The sequence below is a fragment of the Protopterus annectens genome, chromosome 1.part1, assembly GCF_019279795.1.
Source record: "Protopterus annectens isolate FY-2018-M chromosome 1.part1, PAN1.0, whole genome shotgun sequence".
Classification (NCBI taxonomy): domain Eukaryota; kingdom Metazoa; phylum Chordata; order Ceratodontiformes; family Protopteridae; genus Protopterus; species Protopterus annectens.
The window spans coordinates 881,851,847-881,874,458 of NC_056726.1; the positions used below are offsets into that span (position 1 = coordinate 881,851,847).

The 22,612-nt window shown below is 40.3% G+C and overlaps 1 non-coding gene across 1 annotated transcript; it reads right to left on the reverse strand.

Moving 5' to 3' along the window:
* Window positions 1-447: 447 nt before the first annotated feature.
* Window positions 448-554, reverse strand: LOC122817236. Its single transcript, XR_006367175.1, has one exon. It is a non-coding gene; the product is annotated as a U6 spliceosomal RNA (small nuclear RNA).
* Between the last annotated feature and the right edge of the window lie 22,058 nt (window positions 555-22,612).

Consider the following 22,612-nt stretch of genomic DNA (forward strand, 5'->3'; position numbering starts at 1 on the left):
GATGCACAGTGTTTACCATGGAGGGATAGTTTTACCAGTTTAGGAGGGCAGGATGTACAATATTTATTAGTGGGAGGGTGGTTGTATTAGTTAAGGAGGACAGGAGCACAACCCTAACTTAGTGGGGGAGGAGTTTTATTCATTAAGGTTGGCAGGATTTTCTACACTTACCATGCAGATATAGTGGCTTTGCCTTCCAAAATAACACACTTTTCTATGCTTTGCAGTTTATGAGTATTAGCAAGTTCATAGGATAGTACTAGGCAAACTGCCCTTGTGGGCCATTTTAAGCCTAGCCAGTTACCCCATATGAGAATCAAACCATGCACCATGTGTCTGTAAGGTAAACACCTTAACTGCTATGTCAGCTTCCCAACCCAAAGTGACTATGAGCTGGATTTGAATCTAAAGTCACTGCACTTATACCTTGTGCCACAGAGACATCTAAAAAATATGGAAAACTTTATGAATTTGCATGTCATCCTTGCACAGGAGCCATGCTAATATTCTCTGTATTGTTCCAATTTTAGTATATGTGCTGCTGAAGTGTTTACTTTAGTAGGGTGTCTACTTTCAAATATAGTGGCTGATGGTCTGACATGATGACCCCTAGCCAGTTGCTGCATTTGTTTTACCTTCCTCTTCTAGAACATTGAATAGACAACTTCACTTTTCTTCAGCTGCTGGCAACATTTTATAGCAGGACTACTTTGCCTGCCAGTTGGCAATCCTGAATGAAACAATCAGCCACTGGCAACTACACAAGCAGGTTCACATTGAATTTAAGACTTTATTCAAAGTAAAAGGGTGCCTATTTTATAAGGGTCTATATTAGATCAGCGAACGCTGATTGATCAACCTTATGTAAGCGAAAGTTTACAATCTGGAACTGTCAGATCAGCGATTTTTTTCCTAGGGAAAAAAATCGCTGATCCAAAACGCATACACACAACACAAGCACACCAAACAAACAGAAATCCATACACATACACCTAAAACCTGACACCTAACCCTACACTAAACTATGCACACACCACTAACTATCCACTTACCTTAACCCAAACCCTAACCCTAACCCTAAGGTCCGTCACTATCGCACACTCACCTCACGTGCTCCCTAACCCTAACTCACCTAAACCCGCCCTAATCCTCACGTCCACATAATCGCACATATACCTAACCCGAGCCCTAACCCTAACTCACCTAACCCACCCTAACACTCACATCCACACAATCGCACACTTACCTGAATCCGACCCATAACTTTCCACCACAGCACTGAAAATACCGAAGCAACAGAAACGGACAACCGAATTCTTGCCTTAGGAAAAAATTTGAGTTTCTGTTGCTTTGATATTTTTAACTTTCGCTAAAATAAGGTCGATCAATCAGCATTTGCTTGTTTAAGCGTTCGCTGATCTAATATAGACCCTTTTATAACACTATACTGTGGATGCATGGTTAAAAATGTTACAGTTTCTGACTTCTGAACCAAAGTTCAGGAAGGTTTTTTTACAAAAGACAGCATTATTGATTATAGTAACTTTCACAGTATTTTACATCACATAATCTGTTCAAAATGTCACAGCTTTAAACAAGGCAAATAGAGAAGAAATACTTGCAGTAGACAGACAGTGTTAGCTTCAGATATTTATTGGAGACAAGAACAACAGAGTTCTATGACTCCACATGGAGATGGCTAATGATTCAGAGGTCTGTTTATCTGAATGGAATAAATATTTCTCCCCCATTTATATTAAAGAAATCAACACTTACTCCAAATTCAGAATGCAACTCAAAAAGCACTTCTTCAACCAAGCCAAATTCTCCTTCTTCAACACAGGGCATATAATAAAACCTATTTCCATTCCAAGTCTCTTCTCCTCTCTCAAGCTTCACTGAAAATTGACCCACTTTAGAAACTAATGTATATATATTGTACTTTTTACTCTGCTTGATTGTGCATTGCATTGTGCTTGTTCAGTGGAATGTATATATACATTTTTTTCTATGTAATTAGTCTGATCTATTTTATTATTGCTTACTTTTCTGTATATTTAGTTTGTGAAATTTTTTATATTTCACCCGGGCTGAGGCAGAAATTGGTTGTTACTGATCAGTGCACTATAATAAATACTTTTAGGTGGTTAAAATTCACAACATAAACACTGTCTCTTGCTTTCATGCACTTACATTTTTGCCTGAACATAACTTATGAAAAACTCTGTTACACCATCCCTGCTTCATCCTCTTAGAGTTTAATTTAGGATGCCACCAGGGAATTCTTTTTTCTGAGGCTAGTTATGGGCTTACGTCTGGTAGGTACAGCAGCCTCTATGCAGACACTGACATGACTGTACAGAGTTTCTGAGAGCAGTTCAACATAGGCTGCTGTGTTATCAGGGTTTGGAGGGGCATTGACTTTTGACAAACTATAAATTTGTCTTGGAATAGTTCCTTTCTGTTACTGGCTTTAATGGGATTACAGAGTCGATTTTGATTTTGAAGGGGACGCCTTTATGATCAGACCATACCAGAAAGGACAAGACATTGGCAGGGATGCAACGTTCTCCCATATTTGTTAGCACAAGGTCCAGTATGTTGAAGCCTTTAGTGGGTGTATTCACTGTTTGATCAAAGGTGTTTGTATTTACAAAATCCAGGAATCTCTGTGCCTGCAGATTTGAAGCCATGCAGAATCCACAGTCTATTGTGGGGTAATTAAATTCTCCTATGAGAAGGGTGTTAGGTTAGAAGGTAAGTGTCTCCTGTAGGTCCAGGTATGTGTTGTGAACTTCTTGGGACATGGAGGGTGACCTATGGCTGGTTAGGATATGGTACAGGATTTTGTCTATAAAGATCTGTATGTGGAGGAATTCTAGCACATTATCCTGTTTGACCCTCCCTAGAACTATGCTTGTTATTGATTTATATAGAGACAACTTTAGCCCTCTGTCTGTGTAGCTGCTGGTCTAAAATGGGGAAGGCACTGAAATCCTGCACTGCTGGATCAGAGCACTTTTGTGTGCTTCTAAACTCAGATATCTTTGCCCGGATGGCACTGAATGCAAGTCTAAGTACTTTTGATTGATAAATTGTACTTTTTTTAACTTATTTAAACAAATTGTCACTGTTTCTTTGATTTATTTGTGCATTTAACTGTTATTTTAATTTTAAAAATTGCATTCCACACTGTTGGTGGTGGTAGACTGCCTTAAAATCACCTTCTAAAGGGGCTATCTAACTAGCTGTTTAATGTAGTTTTGCACTTGGGACCTCTTTTGCTGTGTTTTACATTAGGATGAATGGGATTATTCATCTCTTGGCATTAGGTGTTTGTCTAATCCATCTGAGTTGGGAAGCACACAAAAGGGCTCTAAGTGTTCTTCTGTCTTTCGGCTTTTCCCAGTTAGGGGTCACCACAGCGGAACTCCGGTCCGCTAATGATTGGTAGTTGATTTTTACGTGCCGAGTTACCAACCCTGATGCATAACTTTCAATGAAGGTACGCCCATTCACGCATGTCTCCACATAGAAGACGCTCTAGCTGAGAATGGAACCGGACAGCATCTTACTGTGAGGCGGCAACGCTACCACAGCACCACCACCACAGGATAAAAGGGCTCTAAGTGTAGTTTTTTTATTAGTAAGAGGACTCAATAGTCAGTTTTCTGTATTTTTAGTGCTTGTATAATTTTGGTGTGTTAGTGCAGAGCTGCTCACCATGCCATTGCCTTGTACAGATGCAAACAACTAAAAGCAAATTTTCTCTATAGAACTGCCATAAAGAGGTACCCTGTGAAGCAGTAAGTATAGAGCAAATATGTTGTGCACTGACAAGCTTAGAGAGCTAGTTTGCACAATGAGTGGCAATACCATTAAATTTAGTAAAATTTTGTATTTTATAGCCTAGTCAGTCTTCACCTTTCCCCAAAAAACCTCCTTTAGTAGCCTTTTGTTAGCCCCCCATGCACCACACCCTTATAGCACAACAATTAGAGGACCAGACAACATGGATATGCAATTTCCTAACTTCTCTGCAGCCAGCTTGGTGGATATGAGTATCTTGAGACAATATAGCAATTGTCTCATGTTTACTGACAACCACTTAATCTTTAAAGTAATAGATACAGTATGCAAGAGGTGTACATTTTCAGTGGTGGCTAAATTCTTGCATACAAGCACACATCAAGTTGTCATAACCAGGCACACAACAACCACCATACACAGCACACAATACACACATAGGGCACCTAAATGCAATCTTCCTAAACAACAAAGTCCTCCTGGATCACCCATCAGCAAAGATTATCCTCAGAAAAACAAAAAGCACTCAGCAAAACTTAAAATCACACATGTAACCACACTCAGTGGAGCCCCAAGGACTAAGGCATAAGGCCAGCAAACACACTTCTCAGGAATCTTATCACAGGGGACTCCATTGTAAAACATACTGATGCCACTCTAACCAGGCTGAAAAAGAAGATAGTTAGTTGCCTGTCTGTAGCCAGGATCTGCCAAATTACTTACACACGTAAGTCACTGCACACCAGGTACCATACATAGTGTAATATACAGAATACAGAGCCCATGTAGGTGTAAATGATTTGAGACACACCTCCCTAGACTATACAAAGCGAGATCTTTCTATGTGTCCAAAGCTGGTATGAGCCTAGCATTGAGCAATATATTACCTTTACCAATGATGATGCCATAATATCAACAAAAGATGATGTGGCTGAGGTTCTGGTGCCTTTCTAAGGGGATCTAATATTTGTCGGCATGGGAAGACATGGTTAAGAGACCAACTTGCATTGCCAATGATGCTCTGTACATGTACCCTGTAGGCTTTCAAATACTGCCTTTTTTTAGACATTGCCAGACTGACAACCCTACCAATATAGCAAAATCAACTCAACTGAACCTCAAGGTGTTACTGCTCAATGCCAGGATGATAAACAAACAATTACACTCTCTCCACGTCTTCCTCACCCTGGAGAATACAGATATCAGTGACGTTACTGAGACATGATTTAAAGCCACAAAGTGTACCTCAGCAGTACAAGGCTTCAGTGCTCTCCCCACTTTTAGACCAGTATCTGCACAGACAGGGACTAAATGTGGATGTATCTCTATATGTATCAATAACAAGCATATCTCTATGTTGGTTAAACAACATAACACACCGGATTTTCTCCACATGCGGGTCATCACAGATAAAATCCTGTACCACATCATAGCCAGGTATAGATCGATCACCCTCTATGTCCCACAAAACTCACAGTGCATACTCAGACCTACTGGAGACACTCAAAATCCAACTTAACACCTTACTCATAGGGGATTTTAATTACCCCCTATATAGACTGGGAATCCTACCTGGTCTTAAATCTGAAGGCACAGAGATACCTGCACTTCATAAATACAAACACCCTCGACCAGTTACTGCATACAACCAATAGAGGTTCCAACATACTAGACCTCGTACTCACAAATATGGGAGAATGCTGTACACCCCCCACATACTCCCTGGTAAGGTATGACTTTAAAACTGTCTCTTTCAAAATCAAAATCAACTTGGTAACCTCAGTAAACCCAATAACTGTTAGAAAGTATTCCAAGGCAAACTACCTTTTATTAAGATAAAGTTTGTCAAAATTCATTGCCCCTCCAAAAACAGAAAACACAGTAGCCTATGCAGAATTGTTCACAGAAACTCTGTACAACCATGTCAATGGCAGCATAGGGGCCACTATACCTACCAGAAGCAAGCCCAAAGCTAACTTCAAAAACAGGCGACCTCGGTGGCATTCCAAATTAAACAGGTTATACCACAAAAATAAAATAATCATGGCTAAAATCAGTGCAACTCCCATAAAGATAAGAACTAGTCATCAGATTAAACAGGTCATCAGATTAAACAGGTGGCTAAGAGGACTAATTGAGACCAATAAAGCCAATTTTGAGGTCAAGATAGCCTCCCAGGCAAACAACAACTATAAGGCCTTCTTCAGCTATGTTAGAAACCTCAAAGGTAACACACAATGGTATGCTGAACTGGTGGTTAATGGTGTCACATCCACCAAGCTGGGCAATGTAGAGAATTTGCTGGCTGACAAACTCATTTCCAACTTTTCCTCCCACTCACCCCCAGCCACCCCCCAAGAAACACTTTCAAACATAACTCCTCCAACTGTAAAAAGAGTGCGTTTCCTTTCTGTGCTCACTAAGGCTGAGAACACAGCCTCAATGGGCCCTGATAGTATCTGAGATGCCTCCTGAAGAGACTAAAATATGACCTATCAGGGCAACTGGAGTTATTATTTAACTATAGTCTCAAAACAGGCTTTGTGCCATGAGAATGGAGGACTGTAATGGTCATCCTTCTTCATAAGGGTGACCCATCAAGAGATCTCAGAAACTACAGACCCATTAGTCTGACTAGACTTATATGCAGAGCCAGGGAAAGAATTATCAAGGAAAAAGTCAAGAAAAACATAGAAGACATTAAGACACTAGATCCATTCCAGTTTGGCTTTGTCATGGGAAGGTCATGCCTATTAAACCTGGTGGACATCTTTGAGAATGTCACCAAGGGAATGGATGAGGGTAAAATGGCACATACTGTCTACCCTGACCTGCCTAAGGCACCCTACTAGGGCACTGTTAGCAAACTTGCAGAATTAGGCACAATCTCCTATATAATGCACTGGATAGCTAACTGGCTCAGAGATAGGATCCAGAAAGTTGGGACTGGTCACCAGTGGAATTCCTCAGGGATCCCTGTTGGCCCACTCTTCTTTGTCATCTATTTCTCAGAAATCAAGGACAGTGTCAAAGGCAGATGACTGCACATTGGGAACACTCATAGAATCTCCCCAAGAGGCAAACATTTTACAAGATGGTCTAACACAAGCAAATGGCTGGTGCCAAAGCCATGGTATAAAACTCAGTGCGATGAAATGTAATAAAGCACCTTTGTGGAGGTCAGCTACTGCAGGAAACTATGTCATCAATAAAACAGCCCTAGGAGTTGACCCCCTAGTCAGGGACCTGGGAACACATGTAGACAGTGTATATATGTCAGAAGATCGAATTTTCAGAAAGTCAGACTAAATATGGTTGAGACCATATGATCGACTTTCCGAAAAGTTGAACGAAACAAAAGAACAAAAGTCGACATTTTTACAGGGGGGCAAACCGTCTTGCACTTCACCCACCCCTGCATATTTTATATATGTATATATATATATATATATATATATATATATATAGAGAGAGAGAGAGAGAGAGCATCCTTCTGCAAATAAGCATAAAATCTCTACATCACACTCAGAAGACACCCACCTCCTCCCCCTTTTATCCATCCATCCATCCATCCATCCATCCATTCTACTTCAGAATTAAAAGCCAGAAGAAGTCACTAACTTCCTTAACATCCCCACTGATACACCACTCAGGTTAAGACAACTCCAGTCAATGATTCCTATATTAAAGACTACCTCTCCCTCCCTCGTACCTACTACTACAGCCTTTGCCTCACTAAAAATATTCTGGAACACATTTTTTTCCACACTTCTGGAAAAGTGTACTATCAAACCCCTTTTAAAACAGCCCATCCTAGAAAAAGCGTATGCAACCAACTATCAAATTACATCCAACAACACAATTTTCTCAGTCTAAAACAACATGGTGTCTGGCCAGAATGCAGTATTTTGTTAGTATTATGACTGCACTTGGGGCTTCAACAGACGGCATACAACTTATAGAGCTTATTAAAGCATGTGATCTTAAATACAACTCTTTCCTACTCAACAAACAAAGCATTAGCAGTGCCCATCTACCCTGGTTTAAAGACTTTCACTCTGACAGACATTTCACCCTCAAAATAAAGTTGTCCTTCTCCATTGATGCCACACTACATTCAGGGGTTCCTCAAGGTTCTATTCTCGCCCTTTGCTATTTTCCATCTTCATTAACAAACTCCACTATAACCTTCCTCGCCTACCACTCATTTTATATTCAAATGACATAGTTCTATATAAGTCTAGTCACAACCACTCTGTAGTTCAGGCCCAAAGACACCAAACTATTAAAAATATGTGTGGATATATATATATATATTTATATATATAATCCACCTACAATCACAGGGCATTCCTATACTCCTTACCCCCACAAGAAAACTGCATTGTACCAGACACTCATTCTCTGTCTTGTCCCCTACCCTTTGATAATTTCTATTCACCCTCCTTAAGGAAGTCCTTTAGACACTAATTAAATGCATACCTTTTCAAAGAGGATTATCATGCCTCCACTAAGGTAATATCTCCTAACACCTAATCAACACTGCTCTCTCTCTTTACTGTTTCTTTACAGTCTACATCTTTAGCTCTTTCAGCTAATTAGACATACTGGTCATATTTTACTTCCAAAACATTTGCAGCAGGTACATTCTACAAAACCACATAAATATGAGTCATTCTATCAGCAGTATTGTAAATAATGTACATATTCTTCCTTCCTTATTTGTATTATGCTAACCCTCTTATCTCTTAACTTGCAGAAATCTTGCATCTCACCTCTTTTATCATCTGCAAGGGTTTGACTATGATGCACTCATCCAGGATGTTCAAACATGGCTGCTTTTTGCATATTGTCTTTATCATTGTAAATATTCCTGCATTCGTAGATATTCTAGGGTCATTGAGTGTTATGTTGTTGTTGCATCTTGTTAGTACCTCCCTCAGGCTGTGCCATCTCTCTCCAGGAAAGCCATAGTAGTCAAATCCCAGATAAATGTGTGAAATTTTCTACATATATCTTCAAGAAAACTGTTTTACTTTAAGCTGCTATTTCTTACTTTCAAAATTATTATACTTATTCTCTCCTGTTGTAAAAACTAATATTTATTGTGACATACTCACCCAGGCTGTGTCTGAAAATGGACATTTTGATCAGTGCATTACCCAGGTAAACAAAAACAAAGGGATAGAGAAGTTACAACCTACTGATGTACTCAATCAAACAAAAAATATGAGTTACACAGCACTGAGTCTGCTGTGGTTTGGCTGGATTTATTCCTAAAATGCTTCTATAAGTATTTTTAAACTAGACTAAGGAAGAGTAATAGGTGGACACAACAGAAATATCTTCAAGGGACTATTAAAGTTTAAGAAGATACTATATCTTAGGAAAGAATAAAGACAAGACTAACACAACACAAAACAAAACTCAAAGAAGGAGGAATCAATGGTAATGTCTTCTTCTTCTTTCAGCTTATCCCGTTAGGGGTCACCACCACGGATCAACTGTTTCCATTTCTTCCTGTCCTTTGCATCTTGCTCTGTCACACCAACCACCTGCATGGCCTCTCTCACCACATCCATAAATCTTATCTTAGGCCTCCTTCTTTTCCTGCTACCTGGCAGCTTCATCCTTAGCATCTTTTTCCCAATATACTCTGCATCCCTCCTCAGCACATGTCCAAACCAACGTAATCTTGCCTCTCTGGCTTTGTCTCCAAACCTTCCAACCTGGGCTGACCCTCTAATATACTTATTCCTAATCCTGTCCATCCTTGTCACACCCAGTGCAAATCTTAACATCTTCAACTCTGCCACGTCAAGCTCTGACTCCTGCCTTTTTGTCAATGCCACTGTCTCCAACCCATATAACATAGCTGGTCTCACTACCCTCTTGTAGACCTTCCCTTTCACTCTTACAGGTACTTGTCTGTTACAAATCACTCCTTATACTCTTCTCCACACACTCCATCCTGCCTGTACTCTCTTCTTCACCTCTCTTCCACACTTACCATTACTCTGAACTGTTGATCCTAAGTACTTAAACTCATCCATCTTCACCACCTCTATTCCCTGCATCCTCACCATTCCTCTATCCTCCCTCTCATTCACACACAGATATTCTGTCTTAGTCCTGCTGACCTTCATTCCTCTTCTCTCTAGAGCATATCTCCACCTCTCCAGGGTCTCCTCCACCTGTTCCATACTCTCACTACAGATCACAATGTCATCTGCAAACATCACAGTCCACGGGTACTCCTGTCTGATCTCGTCTGTCAACCTGTCCATCACTATTGCAAATAAGAAAGGGCTCAGAGCTGATCCTTGATGTAATCCCACCTCCACCTTAAATGCATCCGTCACTCCCACAGCAGACCTCACTACTGTCACACTACCCTTGTACATATCCTGTTCCACTCTTACATACTTCTCTGACACTCCCGACTTCCTCATACAGTACCACAACTCCTCTCTTGGCACCCTGTCATATGCTTTCTCTAAATCCACAAAGACACAATGTAACTCCTTCTGACCTTCTCTGTACTTCTCCATCAACACTCTCAGAGCAAACATCGCATCTGTAGTGCTCTTTCCTGGCATAAAACCATACTGCTGATCACTAATCATCACCTTTTTTCTTAACCTAGTTTCCACTACTCTTTCCCATAACTTCATGCTATGACTGATCACTTTAATCCCTCTGTAGTTACTACAGCTCTGCGCATCACCCTTATTCTTAAAAATCGGTACCTAAACACTTTTTCTCCATTCCTCAGGCATCCTCTCACTTTCCAAGATTTCATTAAACAATCTAGCTAAAAACTCAACTGCCATTTAACCTAAACACCTCCATGCTTCCATAGGTATGTCATCTGGACCAACAGCCTTTCCGTTCTTCAACCTCTTCATAGCTATCCTTACTTCCTCCTTGCTAATCCACTGCACTTCATGATTCACTATCCACACATCATCCAACCTTCTCTCCCTCTCATTCTCTTCATTCATCAGCCTGTCAAAGTACTCTTTCCATCTGCTCAACACACTCTCCTCGCTTGTGAGTACATTTCCCTCATTATCTTTTATCACCCTTACCTGCTGCACATCTTTACTAGCTCAGTCCCTCTGTCTAGCCAATCAGTACAGATCCTTTTCTCCCTCCTTAGTGTCCAACCTTTATACAACTCTTCATACGCCTTATCCTTAGCCTTCACCACCTCTCTCTTTGCCATGCACCTCATCTCCTTATACTCTTGTCTACTTTCTTCATCGCCAACCTCTTTCTAACTTCATAAACATCACTCTATCCAACACTCTTTTCACCTCCAAAACACTCTTAGCATACTGTTCCTTCAGGATAATGCCTGCACCATTTCTCCTCCCATCCACACCATGATACAACAATTTTAAACCACCTCCGATACACCTAGCCTTGCTCCCCTTCCATCTGGTCTCTTGCACACACAATATACCAACCTTCCTTCGGTCCATCATATCAGCTAGCTCTCTCTCTATACCAGTCATACTGCCAACATTCAAAGTACCGACCCTCACTATCACAGTCCTAGCCTTTACCTGCCTTCGGGCATGCCTTCCCCCTCTTCTCCTCCTTGGTAATGTAAGAAAGTAAAATTATAGTAGCTAATAGCTTTTCACCACAGGACTGATTGAGATAAAATGATAACATAAAAAGCCATGTTGAATGCACAAGTTTTTTTTTAAATAGTGTAAAATGGAAGTGCAAGTCCTCTGTAGTCTGAAAATTATGTTTAAAGAAAAAGTAGCAATAAATGTCACACTGTTAGTTATGCTAAGGAAATTCTGCATATGCTATTCAGAACAATATTTTCTGTGTTTTAGCAAGGTAATTTCTACAGAAAGAAACACATTAGTGGATGCTATTACAGACTGCCAAAGACTACTTACAAGAAAAAAAAGTTTTCTGTGGAAAACATAATGTTACTTGTGTTTTCAATGTGCCCAGAGAGCAAAACAGAAGCATAAATATTGTGTGAGCTATTTTTTTTTTATTCAGAAAATATTTCCGTGTGGTATGAAATATTTTTCAGAGAGGATTATTGGGATGGGTCAAAGGTCAAAATGTGCTGAATCTTAAAAACATGCAGTACACTAGTAACATACATTGTTCAAAGCTAAATGTGAAGAGGTAAGTTCTTCACAATATTGTCAGTGAAGTTGTATACAATCTGAGTAGCTGACTAATTACTTCCTTAATACATTTTAAGTCTCATTCCTTAAGTCACCTGAGTGCTGATTACAACAGAAGTAATGACAAATCAATAGACATGCTTGGTGCAAGGAATTATGCAAAATGTTCATTTAAGGAGGGCTTGTCTGAACAATACTCACTTCTAGGCCTTCATAACTTAATTCAAATCCAGCTATGCAACATTTTGCAGAATTAGCTGGCATTAGAAATAACAATTAAAAGAACAAATAAACTTATCCATATGTAATCTGAAACTAAAAAAGTGAAAGCATTCTGTGTGGCTAGAGGCAAACCACAACTAGGCCAGTGAATTAACCTAATGTATTAGTTACTATATTTTGTCTTTCAAATATTATTTGATTGATGGAGTCTGGCATACTAATTAATTCAACGTTTCTTCCCAGTCTGCATTTCTGACACGATTACTAGTGGCTAATATTTGAAGAATAGTCTAAATCCAATTAATTTTAATCCTCTGCTTATATGAGATTGTTATGAGATTTTGTTAAAACGTTTGTGAGATTATGCTACAACATTTTTCACATTCCATGAGTCTTTGGGCTCTCCTTTCTTTCTTCATCTGAGTGTAACTCATTGCAGCGTTCAGTAGTTCATTTAATATGCTGCAGTGTGCTAAGACTAATATTTCTCTAAGTGTAGCATCAGCAATGAGGTATACTAGTACATTTTGTCATCTCTTCCTTAAGGATTACTACAGGACAACTTTTACTGAACACATATGTCAAAACACAGGCTGTGTCAGAAAAACAAGAGTCAAGTCTAGGTGTTGACAGCAAACAGCAACATCAGACATTTAATGATTAGCATATTACTTGTTTATGTTTCTTACATAAAATTTTCTGTTCATCCATCAGCTAATGTAATCTTCCCTTTAATCAATAAGTATCTCAGGTCAAAGAGAGTATCAGAAATTTGATTAAAAATCTGAAAAAATACATGTCTACTAAAGCAGCCCATGAACTTAGGTTAGCATTTGAAGCCAAGGATAACTACAAATTATTCTTTACCTACATCAGGAATCTAGGTAACAGCACCCAAAGCTACAGTGAACACATACAAAATGGTACCAACTACTAGAACCCAGTGGACTTAGCCAATATAGAATTTCAGTGCTAATTTTACTCTGAGGTGACTATCCAAAACCCTTCTACTGTTGAATCTCTCTGTTCCCCTATCAGTACTAAAGAACATGCATTGAAATTGCTGGCCAAGTTCAGAAGCACTTTGTCCATAGGACCTGATAATATACTGGGCTGTTTAGTAAACAGTGCTAAATTTGCCCTGATGGAACTGCTCAATAAGGCATTTGACCTCAGCATAGCAACAGGCTTTGTCCCAGTGGTAATGTGCACAGCATGGTGATACCACTCCATAAGGGTGGTAACTCCACGGACCCCAGGACTTAAAGGTGCAGCAGCCTGATAAGTCTCGTTTGCAAGGCCATGGAGCATATTATAACTAATTAAGAAACTTTGATATTAAAAATCTCATCAGAACAGACCTGCAACAGTTTTCTTTTGTAAAGAGTAGAACCTGACTAATGAATTTGGCAAACTTCTTTGAAAGAGTAACACGGACTGTTGACAGTGGTCACACTGTCTACATGACATACCTCGATCTGGCTAAGGCATTTGACACTGTCTGCAATGGAAATACAGTAAGCAAACTAAATGCAACACAAATAGATTCCTCTGTAGTATGATGGATAGCCAATTGACTAAAAGATAGAGTCCACGTGATATGGATGACAGATGCATCATCGCCGAGTATGAAGGTAACCAGTGGTGTTCTGCAGGAGTCAATGTTCAGCCCTCTTTTATTTGGTATTTACTTTTCTGACCTCCAGACCAAGAGCCAGCACCTCTGACTAACTATGTTTGCAGGCGACATCAAGTTGGGAGTCATTGTCAAATCCCTCTTTGATGCCCAATCTGTTCAGCAAAAACATACACTTGAAAATACCCGGTGAACTAAAAATGGGATAAAATTAAATGCTATAAAGTGGAACATTGTCATAGTTGGTAGATAACCCTTCCCTGCAGCTCACAAGATAGATAACACCCACTTTAAAATGAGAATGTATTTAGGGACCCTGGAACTTGGGCTGATATTCCCTTTCCTTTTATCACCATGTAATAATATGTCTAGCATATAATCCTTAGGAAAAGTAACTGTCTGCATAAACTAGATTTACCAAAGTTTTAAAGGTATTTTTCTAGTAGTGTCTTGGGATTGCCCTAGACTTACATGCTGTAAAATGTTCTGTAAATGTATGATGTATCTAGTATAGTATGTCTGTTTGTCTTCCTAGAATTTATAGTTAATTCCTTTTTGTCTATTTTAAACCTTTTGGTGTGGTGGTGGTATGTTTTACAATTGGAGCTTTTCTCCTCGGGCCTCTGCTGAAAATGGAAATATATCCAGCTGGACTAGCCCAGTTAACAAATGTTAAATAAATAAATAAATAAATAATAATCATCAGGAAATCATTCGACTTGGTGCAGGTAATTGTCTAATATCTTCCAGATCTAAAGAGTTCATTGGCCCATTATATTCAGTACTGATTAGGCCAATTATTAAATACACTGTCCCCTTTGGAATGTACTTTAGTAGACATATTAAATGGTTAGAAATACCCCCAGAGGTTTCAGACTAAGAAAATTACTGGCTTAAAAGCCCTAGATTGCCAGAAAAGACTGGAATCACTATCCATTTATTTAGCATCATTATAGACTCCTCAAAGGAGATCTATGCCTTGGCTTTCATGTCGCTAAGGACCCAATGGTCCTAGATCTCTTGTACCTATGCAAGTCAAATAGTTCCATAAATACCCGAAAAAACATTTTAAATTTCCATCAGCAGATTAATAAAACACTGTGGAGAAACCAGTTCATCACTCAACACCTCCTCCACCTCTGGAATAGACTCCCCCTGCAGACCAAGCAGTGTGATACACTATCATCATTCTAATGAGACCTGAATAATTTGATGGGTATTCATAAATTTACCTTGTGCTTGACTGGCTAAGCTCTCCTAGAGAGGGTAGTTACAGTCTAAGGGTGAGTTTTGTTTGCCAACAATGCTACATATACCTCCCATCACTGTATATCCCTTCAAAAACTCAACTGGCTCAAACCACCTCACTTCCTAACTTACCTACAACTCACCACTGCACATAAAATCATAACTAAATCAGAAGATTGGCCAGTCCTAGCCTCACTAATGTCCCCCTACTACCCCGCTAGATACCTCAGATCAGAAAAAGAATGTCTTCTAAAGGTAGAATTACCCAACCTAACACCTGGCTGAGCTCTTCACTCCATTGCTATAGCTAAGGTGTGGAATTCCTTACCCACCACAACCAGAACCACTTCTAACCACATCATTTTCAAGAAGTGCCTGCAAGAATACCTCTAAAAACTATGGCTCTGTACATGCTCAAATAATAATTTCAGAATTATATGAAGCTAGAAACCCTTTCTAAGAACTTTAACACTGAAATATCTGTCTGCCTTCACTTAATTTAGCTCTTCTCCCTCTCAGTTTTATGCATCCTCAGCTACAAGAAGAAATTTAAAGAAAAGAAAGCCTAATTCTAATTGTATATCAACATGTATATATTGTACCTGGATGTAAATCATTGTTATTTTTGTATTTCGGATAATGTTGCTTACTAGTAACTTGAATCTGTTAACTGTCATTATGCAACTTTATCTCATCAATGTATATGTAATATGTGGAGCTTTTCTCCACGAGCCCCCACTGAAAATGGGCACTCCTAGGCCCAGTGGACTATCCCGGAAAACAAATGCAAATAAATAAAAATAAATATTGGCAAGGCTTAATTGTCACAAGACTCAGTTGCTGTGAATTTTCCTTTGACTCCAATGACTGTATACAATATTCCCTGCCTTATTTTAACTAATAGAACTAATCTGTTTTTGAACACATAAAATGATTGATAGCTTTTATACTGAGAGGCAGTAGATCAAAGTAATTTGGTCAAAACAAATTTCACAGTTTCTCCACAGTTGTGTGACCTCAGAATAGGCGAGTATATATACACACACACACACACACACACACACACACACACACACACACACACACACACACACACACACACACACACACAAACACATACACATGCTATATACACGCACAAGTGTATGTCATTTCATATAAAATTCAGCTTATCTAAACACAAAACTCAAAAAAAAAATTTTTTTTTTTTGCAGGGGAACAAGCCCCCCACAGTTCTCCACCCCTCCTAGCTTATAAACACAAGCTCCAGACTTACACTACAGTGCAGGAAAGGGAAAAACTCTGGAAGTGCACCACCAGCTCGCACAATACAGCACACTGTAATACAGTAAACTGCAATATTACTTATAAATCTTTAAAAAAAGTCATACTAGTGCACAAAAATTCATTTTACAATGTAGAAAAACATTTGTTGTTTTAGTGGTTTATTTATTTATTTATTTTTGAGTTTTGGTACTTTAGATGAAATGAGTTTAGATACATTGTGCTTTAGATGAAATGACATATACCCATACACATATTTATATTTATATATATATATATCTATATATATATATATATATATATCTATATATATATATATATATATATATATATATATATGTGTGTGTGTGTGTGTGTGTTTGTGTAGATATATAAATCTTCTTTTTCTTCTGGCTTTTCCTGGTTAGGGGTCGCCACACCGGATCACATGTCCGCTCATAGGTTCATACGTTCATAGGTAGGTACTAGGCTATTTTTCCCTAGGGCCTATATAAGCCTAACCAAATGGTACCCTGGCTTTTGCCACCCAAGAAAATTATTTTCCTGTGCCCCTGTCAAGCAGAGCCGCAGAAGTGATCTCCAGAATGAATTTCCTATCTCCCATCCAATCAAGATTTTTCTTGAAGAGTGCTAATGAGGAGCTTTGTTTGATATAAGTAGATAGTTTGTTCCAGAGTATGGGAAGTCTCTGGGACAGGAATCTATCTCTACAGCATGTTCTGTTTATTGTGGTGACAAGGTTTAGGTCCCTAGAGCGTGTAGCTCGGAGGGATTGGGATTTCTTTAAGTGGAGTATGTCCAACAGCTCTGGGTTTGACATAGCTTTGTATGATAGGCAGAGATCGCCTCTGAGTAGGTGAAATGCGACAGAGTAAAGCTGGAGTTTTTTGAGATGGTCTGCATAGGGCATTTGTTTGAGGTCGGTAATCCTCTTTGTGAGGTATTTCTGCGGCCTTTCCAGTTGTTGTAGATGTCTTGTGCGGTATATACCAAAAGGGGCATTGTACTCTATAATGGGTCTAATGAGTGACGAGTAGAGGGAAACAATGACTTCTTTTTTCCTGGATGAGAAAACTTTTGTGATGAGGTGTGCCACGTAGAAGGATTTCCTGACTACTGTGGCGATGTGCTTATCAAAGGAGAGACTACTGTCTACCTGTGTCCCAAGGTCTCTTATCATACTTTCAGTTTTAAGTAGACTACTGCCTATGTGGTAGTTCATGGGTACAGAGTTTTTAACAAAAGGGATGACAATGCACTTTTTGGCATTGAGCTTGAGGCCATGGCTTTGACACCAGGCATCTGTCTCAGTGAGGCCCTTTTGTAGGATCTTTTGTAGGATGTCCACATCGTTAGGAGTTTTGATTATGGCTCTTAGTTTGTAGTCATCTCTGAACTTTGTTAGCCAAAGACCTTCTGTGTTAGCCTGTACTTCAGAGAAGTAGATACCAAACAGGAGAGGACCTAGGACCTCCTGTAGTACTCCACTTGTCAGTGGTCTGAAGTTGGATTTAGAGTTTGCTACTTTCACAGTGTGGGTTCTGTCAGTGAGTCAGTCAGCAACCCATCTTGTGACATAGGGATTTATACCTAGTTTAGTGAGTTTATCTAAAATTCCAGAGTGGGGGATGGTGTCGAAAGCCTTGGTGAGATCTAGATAGGCTGTGTGAACCACCTTACCTTCATCTACGGCTTTGGTGACTGCTTCAAAGAAGTCTATCAGGTTTAGGAGACATGATCTGCCTTTTACAAACCCGAACTGGGTAAGGTTCAGAGTTTGGAGATTACCAATGTCATTGTTTATAAGTTCCATGATGATACATTCCATAGCCTTGCAGACCAGGCTTGTCATGCTAATGGAGCGGTAGTTCCTGGGGTCCGTGGTGGCTCCCCCTTTGTAGAGTGGGATAACCGTTGCTGTGCACCATTCAGTGGGAACAAAGCCTGAGGTGAGGCTATGATTGAACATGGTACTTAGGTGGGGTGCCACTTCATTCTGTAGTTCATGCAGAACACAGTCTGGGATGTTGTCAGGTCCCATGGATGCGGTGTTCTTGGCTTTGGAGAGCGTGTTTTTTACCTGTGCAGCCGTGATTATAGGAACTTTGCATTCTTCCGGTATAGAGATGGGCCCTTTAGGAGATGAGTGAGGGGTAAATTTAGCACTGAACCTATCTGCCAGGATGTTGGCAATATCAGTTGTTTGTGTATATTTAGTGCCATTGTGCTGTGACTCAGAGCAGATCTGAGTGTTGCCATTGAGATTCTTGGCATAGTTATAGAATGCTTTGTGGTTGTCTTTAGAATCAGTGGCGATTTTGTTTTTGTAACTAGTTTTGGAGGATTTTATGAGGGATCTCAGCTTCTTACTGAGGCCAACCACGGAGTTCCTCCAATCATGGGATTTTACTCTTTTTTGCAACAGTTTCTTTCTTCTGTTGTAGAGTTTGTTTATGGCAGGGGAACAACAGATTGGCTTCCTTTTTTTGGAGGATAGCATCTTGGTTCTGATAGGGATTGTATGATCAATGCACTTGTGTAAGTGCTTATAAAGTGCATTTGTATAGGATTCAGCAGTCGTACCTCTATTGTCCGTCAGCATGGGTGTCGTGAAGTTTGCCACTTCTGTCTTAAACAGCGTGAAGCTGGCTTTGGAGAATTGTTTTACGGTGGTTTCCTTAATGGGGAGTGGGGGTGGGATGTGGATGTCTAGGGTGATTAACTTGTGGTCGGATCTAACCAACGAGGAATTGACCTCTGGTGTGGAACACCAGTTGCCCATGTTGGTAATGACCAAGACTAGGATATTGCTGCCCCTGGTGGGGGTGTGGATAAGTTGATCCAAGACGCTGGAATTTATGAATTCCAGAAAACATTGAGCACAAGAGTTGGTACATAAGTAGTTTTCCCAGTTAATGATGGGGTAGTTGAAATCACCCATTATTAGGGTATTCGACTGTACCCTAATATTTTCCAGTGTATCAAAAAATGAGGAGTAGGAATCCTGTCCATGGTGGAGGGATCTGTAGCAAGCTACACTTTGAATTGCGGTCTTGCCTAGAGTTAATTGCATTTGGATAATCTCAGATGCATTATGCTAAGCAACTAGACTGGAGGTGTGGATATCCTTAATGAATATGGACATGCCTCCGCCTTTAGTGTTTCGGTTCAGGTTAGGTGGCCGAAAGGTGTGGTATGAGTTATAGCCTGGTAATGCAGGGGTGCTCTCTGGAGCCTTGAACCTGGTCTGTGTCACTGCACAGATGTCGATGTTTTCCATTTTAAGGAGTGCCTCGAGTGAGTGCATTTTGAGGTTTAGAATTCTAGCATTAAGTAGCATTACCCTCAGATTTTGCTTGTTTGTACCTGTTACGATGGTGAATTTGTCATTTGAACCTTGCCTAAAAAAGGCACTATAGGGGTGGAAAGAGCCTTAGCCAGAATCTGGAATCCCAAGGGTGACAGGTGCAGGTCATCTCTGGCAAAGCATCGTGGTCTGTTGATCATGTCATCCCAGGCAGACAGATACTGGATCCCCTTAGAATGACATCAGAAGCTTAACCAATTGTTGAAGTCAATCATTTTGTCCTTGTACTGTGGTATCACTCTGGGTGATGGCAGGATGCTACTCAGGGCTAGGGTCATACCTGCCTGGGCTATAAGATTGGACAACTCCTCCATGTCTCTTTTCATATAGTCCAGAGAGGTACGTCTCAGACCATTCACACCAACATGGACAATGACAGAGTCATATTTGTACTTGTTGTGGAGTGACCTGAGTGCATGCATTATGTGGTGGATCCTGGCACCTGACAGGCAACTGACAGTAACTTTCTCCTTGTTTAGCCTGGTGAGTGGAACATCAGGGTGTCTAACTATAGAGTCACCTATGACTAGAGTGTTGGGTACATTGTTATGCCTTATCAGCTGTGGTTGAGTGGCACACTGAGTGTGTGGGCAATGTGTCATTTTGGTTGTGTTGGGGGGTGGAGGCTGCTTGTGTTTCTGCATTGGAGGTCCCTGTTGCTTGGGCAGATTTTTATTGAGAGTCTCTGTGAATGTAGGAGTGTGTTGTGTGTTTCTATGTGTGTGCTTTGGTGGTGTAGGTTTTGAGGGACTATGTGATGAGTGTGGTGTGGTGCAAGTATTTACTTTCTCCTCTTGACTGTCTAGTCCAGTCTTGGGTGAAGAGAGCTTTGCTTCCAGTTTGGCTATATAAGTATATCTCTCACATGTTGTAGTGTTGGGTGGTAGGAGGAGAAGGTTGTCTGTGTACATGAGGCAATTTCTGCATTTCCCCAAGATGCTCAGATTCATCAGGTAGACAGGAGAAAACACCGGGAGCTGACCCTTAGACATGCCTGGATAGGCGCTTATTTATTAAGTACTAAAAACTGTTTTCCTCTAGACAAGTGAGGAAAGCTGAGGGCTGTAGTAATTTGTAGCTTATTTAATGCTTACAATGAGTTCTGAACAAGTGCTGAGCTCAAAGAAACAGATTTGAGTGTTGAAAGTAGAAAACTGGCTAGTTCTAAGAAACAAACTTAAGCAAGAAGGCTTCCTTCCAACACGGAAAGACTTGGGGGCTCAAAAGCTAACAAACAGTCCTGGATACAGCAAATCTGTATCTGGACTAGACGACTTACAGGAAAGGCAGGAAACAAGCTTAGAAAATTGTATTTATTTATTTTTTGTAAAGTGGAAAGCGGAAAGGAGGAGCAGAAGCTAACTGGGTTGGCCTTCTCAAATGTTCTCCCTGGATTAGGTAGAATGAGGTAATGATACTAGACTGGGAGGAGTGTCCCAGGTCAAATTTACAGTAGGTGCAGGCAAGTGCAAAGCCACCATGTATAAAACCAGGATACCAATAGGGAGGGAAGCTGGGAAACAAAAGTCAGAACAAACAAATCCAACCAGATGCTTAGCAATTGTAGAAAATTTCTAGTTAATACCTCACACACAGTGAAACTAGCTAGAAAAGTATATGCAGACAATAAAAGTGCTATAAATAACTCATAAAAATAAGCAAAAAAAAACAGGATACTTAATGCTATATATCACAGATTAGTTGTCTCAGGGCCTTTCCTCCGATTAGCTCAGTGTGAAATGGCAGAAACACTCACAGGTTAACTTCTTAAGTAGCAAAGGTGAAACCTGAAACAACTTTATAAAAAAGCTTGAAAGAACCAATGAGGTGCTTACTCCAAGCAGTAATCCAGCTAACTCCAATCAGCCAATGACCATAAACAATTCACTCTCTAAAGCCAAGAATACAGCATCCATGGGACCAGATGACATCCCGGGCTGTGTACTACATGAACTACAATATGAACTGGCACCTCACCTAAGTGTCATGTTTAATCATAGCCTCACCTCAGGTTTCATGCCCACTGAGTGGCGCAGAGCTACAGTTATCCCAATCCACAAGGGGGGATCCACCTTGGATCCTGGAAACTACCATCCCATCAGTCTGACAAGCCTTATCTGCAAGGCCATGGAGCGTATTATCATGGAACTTATAAACAAAGACATTGGCAACCTTCAAACACTGGACCCCACCCAGTTTGGGTTTGTGAAGGGCCGATCTTGTCTCCTGAACCTGATTGACTTCTTTGGATCAGTCTCCAGAGCCATGGACAAGGGTAAGGTGGTCTACACAGCCTATCTCGACCTTGCCAAGGCCTTTGACACCACCCCCCACTCTGGAATCATAGATAAACTTACTAAGTTGGGTATTAATCCCTATGTCACCCAATGGGTTGCTAAATGGCTTACTGATAGAACCCACACAGTAAAAGTAGCCGACTCCAAATCCAGCTCCAGACAAGTGACAAGTGGAGTACCTCAGGGTTCAGTCCTGGGGCCGCTCTTGTTTGGCATCTACTTCTCTGAAGTACAGGTCAACACTAAGGGACTCTGGCTAACAAAGTTTGCAGATGACTGCAAACTGGGAGCCATTATTGAATCCCCAAATGATGTGGATACTCTACAAAAGGGCCTTACAGAAACAGATGCTTGGTGCCAGAGCCATGGGCTCAAGCTCAATGCCAAGAAATGTATTGTTATCCCCTTTGGGAAAAACATGTATCCATGAATTACCATATACGTGGCAGTACACTAAACACAGAAAGTGTGATAAGAGACTTAGGGACACAGGTGGACAGTGGTCTCACCTTCGATAACCACATCGCCACAACAGTCAGGAAATCCTTCTATGTGGCACACCTCATCATGAAGGGGTTTTCATCCA